Source organism: Ranitomeya variabilis, chromosome 5 (assembly GCF_051348905.1).
Source record: "Ranitomeya variabilis isolate aRanVar5 chromosome 5, aRanVar5.hap1, whole genome shotgun sequence".
Lineage (NCBI taxonomy): Eukaryota > Metazoa > Chordata > Amphibia > Anura > Dendrobatidae > Ranitomeya > Ranitomeya variabilis.
This window is the reverse complement of record NC_135236.1, coordinates 212,905,087-212,915,176: the sequence shown is the minus strand read 5'-3', so window position 1 is coordinate 212,915,176 and position 10,090 is coordinate 212,905,087.

Below are 10,090 nucleotides of genomic sequence, written 5' to 3'. Positions count from 1 at the left end.
CCGATTCAGCGATGTCAGCGGGACCTCAACGACCAAAAAAAGGTCCAGGCCATTCCGACACGACCAGCGATCTCACAGCAGGGGCCTGATCGCTGGTACGTGTCACACATAGCGAGATCGCTACTGAGGTCGCTCTTGCGTCACAAAACTAGTGACTCAGCAGCGATCTCGCTAGCGATCTCGCTATGTGAGACGGGGCATTTAGTGGTGGAGCTCTAAGGCTATGTGCACACATTGCAAATTTATATGCGGATCCGCAGCATTTTTTGAGTCGCGGAATTGCATAAAATCTGCAGTGTAGTGCACAAGCAATGTTAGTCAATTTGAAATTGACATTTGGTGTGCACACGCTGCAGAAAAAAATGCACGGAATCACAGCTTTTTTTTCCGCAGCATGTCAATTCTTTTTGTGGATCTGAAGCATTTCTGCACCTATTGACTTCCATTGTGTCAGGCCAATCCGCAGCAAAACTGCAGGTTTAAAAAAGATCTGCGGATTTGCTGAGGATGTGCCTGCCAGAAACGCTGCAGATCGGGAGGGGGGAGAGTGTGTGGGCGGAGAGTTGGCAGATACTGTGCGTGTGGGTGGAGACTGTGTGTGTGCGGAGAAGATGTGCGGGGCTGTGTGCGGGTGTTTGTGTGTGTCTGCGGGGTTGTGCAGGGCTGTGTGTGTCTGTGGATAAGATGTGCGGGGCTGTGTGTGCGGGTGTTAGTGTGTATCTGTGTGTGTGCGGGGCTGTATGTGTGTGTGCGTGGGTATGTGGGGCTGTGTGTATGTGCGTGCGGGTCGGTGTGTAGGCAGGCATTATCCGATGGGACTACTAGTCCCATCCGGCTATGCCTGCTACAGTGACAGCTAGCCGGATGATGGGACAGCAGTAGTCCCATCATCCGGCTACCCTGTTCAAGTGTAAAAAAAAACCAAAAACACATACACGCAGATACAGTACAAACATATAGACATACAGTACATACAACATACAGTATATACTCACCATACAGCTAATCCCCGAAGCCCTCAATCACCTGTAAAAAAATAAAAAAATAATAAACCAACAGTATACTCCCTGATCCAATGTAATCCATTTAATAACGAGTGTCCCATGACGATCTCCTGTGGAGAGCTGTCACATCAGCAGATGCGACCGCTCTCCAAGGGCTCTGGGATACAATGACTGAAGGCATCCTTCCACACTGTATCCCTCTGTCGCTGTGAGTACAGTATAGTTCATACTGTCACTTGCGGCACTTGTTGTGAATTTACCATTTTGGCTCCCTCTAGTGGTTACTTGTGATTTGACTCTGGGAATGTCTGCCATCCCTTGTATGCTCACCTGGGTCGTTAGGTCAGGGGTGTTGCTATATAAGCTCCCTGGACCTTCAGTTCAATGCCTGGCAACGTTGTAATCAGAGCTAATCTGTTGTGCTCTTGTCTACTGATCCTGGTTCCTGCTAGATTAAGCTAAGTCTGCTTTCTTGCTTTTTGCTATTTGTTTTTGTTTGCATTTTTGTCCAGCTTGTACATAATCTGTATTCTTACCTTGCTGGAAGCTCTAGGGAGGCTGGAGTTCTCCCCCCGGGCCGTTAGACGGTTCGGGGGTTCTTGAATTTCCAGTGTGGATTTTTGATAGGGTTTTTGTTGACCATATAAGTTATCTTACTACTTTCTGCTATTAGTAAGTGGGCCTCTCTTTGCTAAACCTAGTTCATCTCTGTGTTTGTCATTTCCTCTTACCTCACCGTTATTATTTGTGGGGGGCTTGTATCCAACTTTTGGGGTCTATTCTCTGGAGGCAAGAGAGGTCTTTGTTTTCCTCTTCTAGGGGTAGTTAGTCCTCCGGCTGGCGCGAGACATCTAGCGACCAACGTAGGCATGTTCCCCGGCTACTTCTAGTGTTGGCGTTAGGAGTAGATATATGGTCAACTGTTATGGTTCTCAATGGCAAGAGAACATAGCCCAGCAAACATCAGAACTAGCTCTTGGAAGGATGGAAACTAAACTGACCATGAACTAAACCTGCCGCACAACTAACAGTAGCCGGGTAGCGTAGCCTGCGTTTTATCCCTAGACGCCCAGCGCCGGCCGGAGGACTAACTAATCCTGGCAGAGGAAAATATAGTCCTGGCTCACCTCTAGAGAAATTTCCCCGAAAGGCAGACAGAGGCCCCCACAAATATTGGCGGTGATTTTAGATGAAATGACAAACGTAGTATGAAAATAGGTTTTGCAAAATTGAGGTCCGCTTACTAGATAGCAGGAAGACAGAAAGGGCACTTTCATGGTCAGCTGAAAACCCTATCAAAACGCCATCCTGAAATTACTTTAAGACTCTAGTATTAACTCATAACATCAGAGTGGCAATTTCAGATCACAAGAACTTTCCAGACACAGAAACGAAACTACAGCTGTGAACTGGAACAAAATGCAAAAACAAACAAGGACTAAAGTCCAACTTAGCTGGGAGTTGTCTAGCAGCAGGAACATGCACAGAAAGGCTTCTGATTACAATGTTGACCGGCATGGAAGTGACAGAGGAGCAAGGCTAAATAGCGACTCCCACATCCTGATGGAAACAGGTGAACAGAGAGGATGATGCACACCAGTTCAATTCCACCAGTGGCCACCGGGGGAGCCCAAAATCCAATTTCACAACAGTACCCCCCCCTCAAGGAGGGGGCACCGAACCCTCACCAGAACCACCAGGGCGATCAGGATGAGCCCTATGAAAGGCACGGACCAAATCGGAGGCATGAACATCAGAGGCAGTCACCCAAGAATTATCCTCCTGACCGTATCCCTTCCATTTGACCAGATACTGGAGTTTCCGTCTGGAAACACGGGAGTCCAAGATTTTTTCCACAACGTACTCCAACTCGCCCTCAACCAACACCGGAGCAGGAGGCTCAACGGAAGGCACAACCGGTACCTCATACCTGCGCAATAATGACCGATGAAAAACATTATGAATAGAAAAAGATGCAGGGAGGTCCAAACGGAAGGACACAGGGTTAAGAATCTCCAATATCTTGTACGGGCCGATGAACCGAGGCTTAAACTTGGGAGAAGAAACCCTAATAGGGACAAAACGAGAAGACAACCACACCAAGTCCCCAACACAAAGCCGAGGACCAACCCGACGCCGGCGGTTGGCAAAAAGCTGAGTCTTCTCCTGGGACAACTTCAAATTGTCCACTACCTGCCCCCAAATCTGATGCAACCTCTCCACCACAGCATCCACTCCAGGACAATCCGAAGATTCCACCTGACCAGAAGAAAATCGAGGATGAAACCCCGAATTACAGAAAAAGGGAGACACCAAGGTGGCAGAGCTGGCCCGATTATTGAGGGCAAACTCCGCTAAAGGCAAAAAAGCAACCCAATCATCCTGATCTGCAGACACAAAACACCTCAAATATGTCTCCAAGGTCTGATTCGTCCGCTCGGTCTGGCCATTAGTCTGAGGATGGAAAGCAGACGAGAAAGACAAATCTATGCCCATCCTAGCACAGAATGCTCGCCAAAATCTAGACACGAATTGGGTACCTCTGTCAGAAAAGATATTCTCCGGAATACCATGCAAACGGACCACATTTTGAAAAAACAGAGGAACCAACTCGGAAGAAGAAGGCAACTTAGGCAGGGGAACCAAATGGACCATCTTAGAGAAACGATCACACACCACCCAGATGACAGACATCTTCTGAGAAACAGGAAGATCCGAAATAAAATCCATCGAGATGTGCGTCCAGGGCCTCTTCGGGATAGGCAAGGGCAACAACAATCCACTAGCCCGAGAACAACAAGGCTTGGCCCGAGCACAAACGTCACAAGACTGCACGAAGCCTCGCACATCTCGAGACAGGGAAGGCCACCAGAAGGACCTTGCCACCAAATCCCTGGTACCAAAGATTCCAGGATGACCTGCCAACGCAGAAGAATGAACCTCAGAAATGACTTTACTGGTCCAATCATCAGGAACAAACAGTCTACCAGGTGGGCAACGATCAGGTCTATCCGCCTGAAACTCCTGCAAGGCCCGCCGCAGGTCTGGAGAAACGGCAGACAATATCACTCCATCCTTAAGGATACCTGTAGGTTCAGAATTACCAGGGGAGTCAGGCTCAAAACTCCTAGAAAGGGCATCCGCCTTAACATTCTTAGAACCCGGCAGGTAGGACACCACAAAATTAAACCGAGAGAAAAACAACGACCAGCGCGCCTGTCTAGGATTCAGGCGTCTGGCGGACTCAAGATAAATTAGATTTTTGTGGTCAGTCAATACCACCACCTGATGTCTAGCCCCCTCAAGCCAATGACGCCACTCCTCAAAAGCCCACTTCATGGCCAAAAGCTCCCGATTCCCAACATCGTAATTCCGCTCGGCGGGCGAAAATTTACGCGAGAAAAAAAGCACAAGGTCTCATCACGGAGCAATCGGAACTTCTCTGCGACAAAACCGCCCCAGCTCCGATTTCAGAAGCGTCGACCTCAACCTGAAAAGGAAGAGCAACATCAGGCTGACGCAACACAGGGGCGGAAGAAAAGCGGCGCTTAAGCTCCCGAAAGGCCTCCACAGCAGCAGGGGACCAATCAGCAACATCAGCACCCTTCTTAGTCAAATCAGTCAATGGCTTAACAACATCAGAAAAACCAGCAATAAATCGACGATAAAAGTTAGCAAAGCCCAAAAATTTCTGAAGACTCTTAAGGGAAGAGGGTTGCGTCCAATCACAAATAGCCTGAACCTTGACAGGATCCATCTCGATGGAAGAGGGGGAAAAAATATATCCCAAAAAGGAAATCTTTTGAATCCCAAAAACGCACTTAGAACCCTTCACACACAAGGAATTAGACCGCAAAATCTGAAAAACCCTCCTGACCTGCTGGACATGAGAGTCCCAGTCATCCGAAAAAATCAAAATATCATCCAGATACACAATCATAAATTTATCCAAATAATCACGGAAAATGTCATGCATAAAGGACTGAAAGACTGAAGGGGCATTTGAAAGCCCAAAAGGCATCACCAAATACTCAAAGTGGCCCTCGGGCGTATTAAATGCGGTTTTCCACTCATCCCCCTGCTTAATTCGCACCAAATTATACGCCCCACGGAGATCTATCTTAGAGAACCACTTGGCCCCCTTTATGCGAGCAAACAAATCAGTCAGCAGTGGCAACGGATATTGATATTTAACCGTGATTTTATTCAAAAGCCGATAATCAATGCACGGCCTCAAAGAGCCATCTTTCTTAGCCACAAAGAAAAAACCGGCTCCTAAGGGAGATGACGAAGGACGAATATGTCCCTTTTCCAAGGACTCCTTTATATATTCTCGCATAGCAGCATGTTCAGGCACAGACAGATTAAATAAACGACCCTTAGGGTATTTACTACCCGGAATCAAATCTATGGCACAATCGCACTCCCGGTGCGGAGGTAATGAACCAAGCTTAGGTTCTTCAAAAACGTCACGATATTCAGTCAAGAATTCAGGAATCTCAGAGGGAATAGATGATGAAATGGAAACCACAGGTACGTCCCCATGCGTCCCCTTACATCCCCAGCTTAACACAGACATAGCTTTCCAGTCAAGGACTGGGTTATGAGATTGCAGCCATGGCAATCCAAGCACCAACACATCATGTAGGTTATACAGCACAAGAAAGCAAATAATCTCCTGGTGATCCGGATTAATCCGCATAGTTACTTGTGTCCAGTATTGTGGTTTATTGCTAGCCAATGGGGTGGAGTCAATCCCCTTCAGGGGTATAGGAGTTTCAAGAGGCTCCAAATCATACCCACAGCGTTTGGCAAAGGACCAATCCATAAGACTCAAAGCGGCACCAGAGTCGACATAGGCATCCGCGGTAATAGATGATAAAGAACAAATCAGGGTCACAGATAGAATAAACTTAGACTGTAAAGTGCCAATTGAAACAGACTTATCAAGCTTCTTAGTACGCTTAGAGCATGCTGATATAACATGAGTTGAATCACCGCAATAGAAGCACAACCCATTTTTTCGTCTAAAATTCTGCCGTTCACTTCTGGACAGAATTCTATCACATTGCATATTCTCTGGCGTCTTCTCAGTAGACACCGCCAAATGGTGCACAGGTTTGCGCTCCCGCAGACGCCTATCGATCTGGATAGCCATTGTCATGGACTCATTCAGACCCGCAGGCACAGGGAACCCCACCATAACATCCTTAATGGCATCAGAGAGACCCTTTCTGAAATTCGCCGCCAGGGCGCACTCATTCCACTGAGTAAGCACAGCCCATTTACGGAATTTCTGGCAGTATATTTCAGCTTCGTCTTGCCCCTGAGATAGGGACATCAAGGCCTTTTCCGCCTGAAGTTCTAACTGAGGTTCCTCATAAAGCAACCCCAAGGCCAGAAAAAACGCATCCACATTGAGCAACACAGGATCCCCTGGAGCCAACGCAAAAGCCCAATCCTGAGGGTCGCCCCCGAGCAAGGAAATCACAATCCTGACCTGCTGAGCAGGATCTCCAGCAGAGCGAGATTTCAGGGACAAAAACAACTTGCAATTATTTTTAAAATTTTGAAAGCAAGATCTATTCCCCGAGAAAAATTCAGGCAAAGGAATTCTAGGTTCAGATATAGGAACATGAACAACAAAATCTTGTAAATTTTGAACTTTCGTGGTGAGATTATTCAAACCTGCAGCTAAACTCTGAATATCCATTTTAAACAGGTGAACACAGAGCCATTCCAGGATTAGAAGGAGAGAGAAAGAGAAAGGCTGCAATATAGACAGACTTGCAAGAGATTCAATTACAAGCACACTCAGAACTGAAGGAAAAAAAAAAAATAAAAATCTTCAGCAGACTTCTCTTTTCTCTCCTTTCTCTGTCAATTAATTTAACCCTTGTAGGCCGGTCAAACTGTTATGGTTCTCAATGGCAAGAGAACATAGCCCAGCAAACATCAGAACTAGCTCTTGGAAGGATGGAAACTAAACTGACCATGAACTAAACCTGCCGCACAACTAACAGTAGCCGGGTAGCGTAGCCTGCGTTTTATCCCTAGACGCCCAGCGCCGGCCGGAGGACTAACTAATCCTGGCAGAGGAAAATATAGTCCTGGCTCACCTCTAGAGAAATTTCCCCGAAAGGCAGACAGAGGCCCCCACAAATATTGGCGGTGATTTTAGATGAAATGACAAACGTAGTATGAAAATAGGTTTAGCAAAATTGAGGTCCGCTTACTAGATAGCAGGAAGACAGAAAGGGCACTTTCATGGTCAGCTGAAAACCCTATCAAAACGCCATCCTGAAATTACTTTAAGACTCTAGTATTAACTCATAACATCAGAGTGGCAATTTCAGATCACAAGAACTTTCCAGACACAGAAACGAAACTACAGCTGTGAACTGGAACAAAATGCAAAAACAAACAAGGACTAAAGTCCAACTTAGCTGGGAGTTGTCTAGCAGCAGGAACATGCACAGAAAGGCTTCTGATTACAATGTTGACCGGCATGGAAGTGACAGAGGAGCAAGGCTAAATAGCGACTCCCACATCCTGATGGAAACAGGTGAACAGAGAGGATGATGCACACCAGTTCAATTCCACCAGTGGCCACCGGGGGAGCCCAAAATCCAATTTCACAACAGTCAACCCAGTTACCACTGCCCTATGAGCTGGATTTTTGTACTTCGCAGACTTACTTGTTCCTCTGAGACCCTCGCCATTGGGGTCATAACAGGCACTACTGTGTAGGAAAATTCTCACGCAGCAGTGTCGTAAAGTGAGAAGCCATTGAACCCTCAGTGATAACACTGCAGGAGCCATTGTCTCCTGTCAGTGTGTCACTGGAGACCTACAGAACTGTCTCCCGATCTGATCTCCTGATGTGACAGCTCTATAGGGGAGATCATCATGGGACTGCATCGGACCAGGGAGTATTCTGTTGGTTTATTTATTTATTTTTTTTGCAGGTGATCGATGGCTTCAGGGAATTAGGCGTGGTTGTGAGTATGGTGAAATTAAGAATATTAAAATACTTTTTTCTGGCTGTGTCTTTATTTAACTTTCACTACCATAGGATAAAGGTACCGTCACATTAAGCGACGCTGCCGCGATATAGAAAACGATGCCGATCGCTGCAGCGTCGCTGTTTGGTCACTGGAGAGCTGTCACACAGACAGCTCTCCAGCGACCAACTATGCCGAAGTCCCCGGGTAACCAGGGTAAACATTCGGTTACTAAGCGCAGGGCCGCGCTTAGTAACCCGATGTTTACCCTGGTTACCAGTGTAAATGTAAAAAAAAAAAAACACTACATACTTACATTCCGGTGTCTGTCGCGTCCCCCGGCGTCGGCTTCCCTGCACTGTGTCAGCGCCGGCCCTAAAGCAGAGCGGTGACGTCACCGCTGTGCTCTGCTTTACGGCTGGCCGGCGCTGACACAGTGCAGGGAAGTGGATGCCGGGGGACGCGACAGACATCAGAAGGTGAGTATGTAGTGTTTGGTTTTTTTTTACATTTACAATGGTAACCAGGGTAAATATCGGGTTACTAAGCACGGCCCTGCTTAGTAACCCGATGTTTACCCTGGTTACCAGTGAAGACATCGCGGATCGGTGTCACACACACCGATCCAGCGATGTCAGCGGGTGATCCAGCGACGAAATAAGGTGCTAGCCTTCTAGCTCCGACCAACGATATCACAGCAGGATCCTGATCGCTGCTGAGTGTCAAACACAACGATATTGCTATCCAGGACGCTGCAACGTCACAGATCGCTATCGTTATCGTTGTTAAGTTGTTCAGTGTGAAGGTACCTTTAGTAATGGATAGGTGTCTTATTGACACCTCTCCATTACTAACCAGTCTTAATGTCACCTTACAATCAATGGTGACATTAATCCCTAATTACCTCATATGCCACCTCTACAGGGCAGTGGGAAGAGAGAGGCTAAGTGCCGCAATTGGCGCATCTTACAGATGCGCCATTTCTGGGGTGGCTGGGGGCTGGTATTTGTAGCCAGGGGGGCAATAAACATGGTCTCTTCGTAGGCTATGCATATCAGCCCACAGCTTAACCTTTTCAGGCTATTAGTTATAGGGGGACCCCATGTCAATTTTTTTTGGCTCCCCTATTTTAATAGCCAGTAAAGGCTAACTATACAGCTGTGGGCTGATATTCATAGCCTGGGAAGCTCCATGGGTATTAACTAGTGATGAGCGAATATACTCGTTACTCGGGATTTCTCGAGCATGCTCGGGGGTCCTCCAAATATTTTTTTAGTGCTCGGAGATTTAGTTTTTCTTGCCGCAGCTGAATGAATTACATCTGTTAGCTAGCATAAATACATGTGGGGATTCCCTAGCAACCTGGCAACCCCCACATGTACTGGCTAGCAGATGTAAATAATTCAGCTGCGTAAAAAAAACCTAAATCTCTGAGCACTAAAGAATACTCGGAGGACCCCCGAGCATGCTTTAGAAATCTCGAGTAACGAGTATAATCGCTCATCACTATCATTAACCCCTTCTCAGGCTAGAAACATCAGCCCCCAGCCATCGGCTTTCCCTCTCTCACGCCATTTTTTTCATTTTTTTTAAATTAAAGATATTGCATGCAGATTTTGTGTGTCTTTATTTAACTCTTTATGTACCATTTTATTAGGTTCATTACTAAACATCGGCCTTGGTATTATCTATCTATCTATCATCTATTATCTATCTATCTATCATCTATCTATCTATTTATTATCTATGTATTATCTATCTATCTGTCTGTGTGTGTAAACATTATTCTTCAATAGAGTATGTAAATGAAGAGGTTGGACAAGAAATGACATCACAATTCTTTTTTTATGTTAAATAATAGATCTTTATATAGGTTACAAAAACACAGACAAATCGGTATGAAAATCCGCGCAAAAAACTTATCAAAAACGCGCAGACTTTTACCTGCGTTTTCTGCCTAGAGATGCAGAATCTGCACAGAAAATTCCACAGACAAATCTGCAAGGTGTGCACATAACCTAAAAGGGCATTTATGTAGTGTAATAACATGGTCATTTTATATTATAGTTGTTAAAGATAATT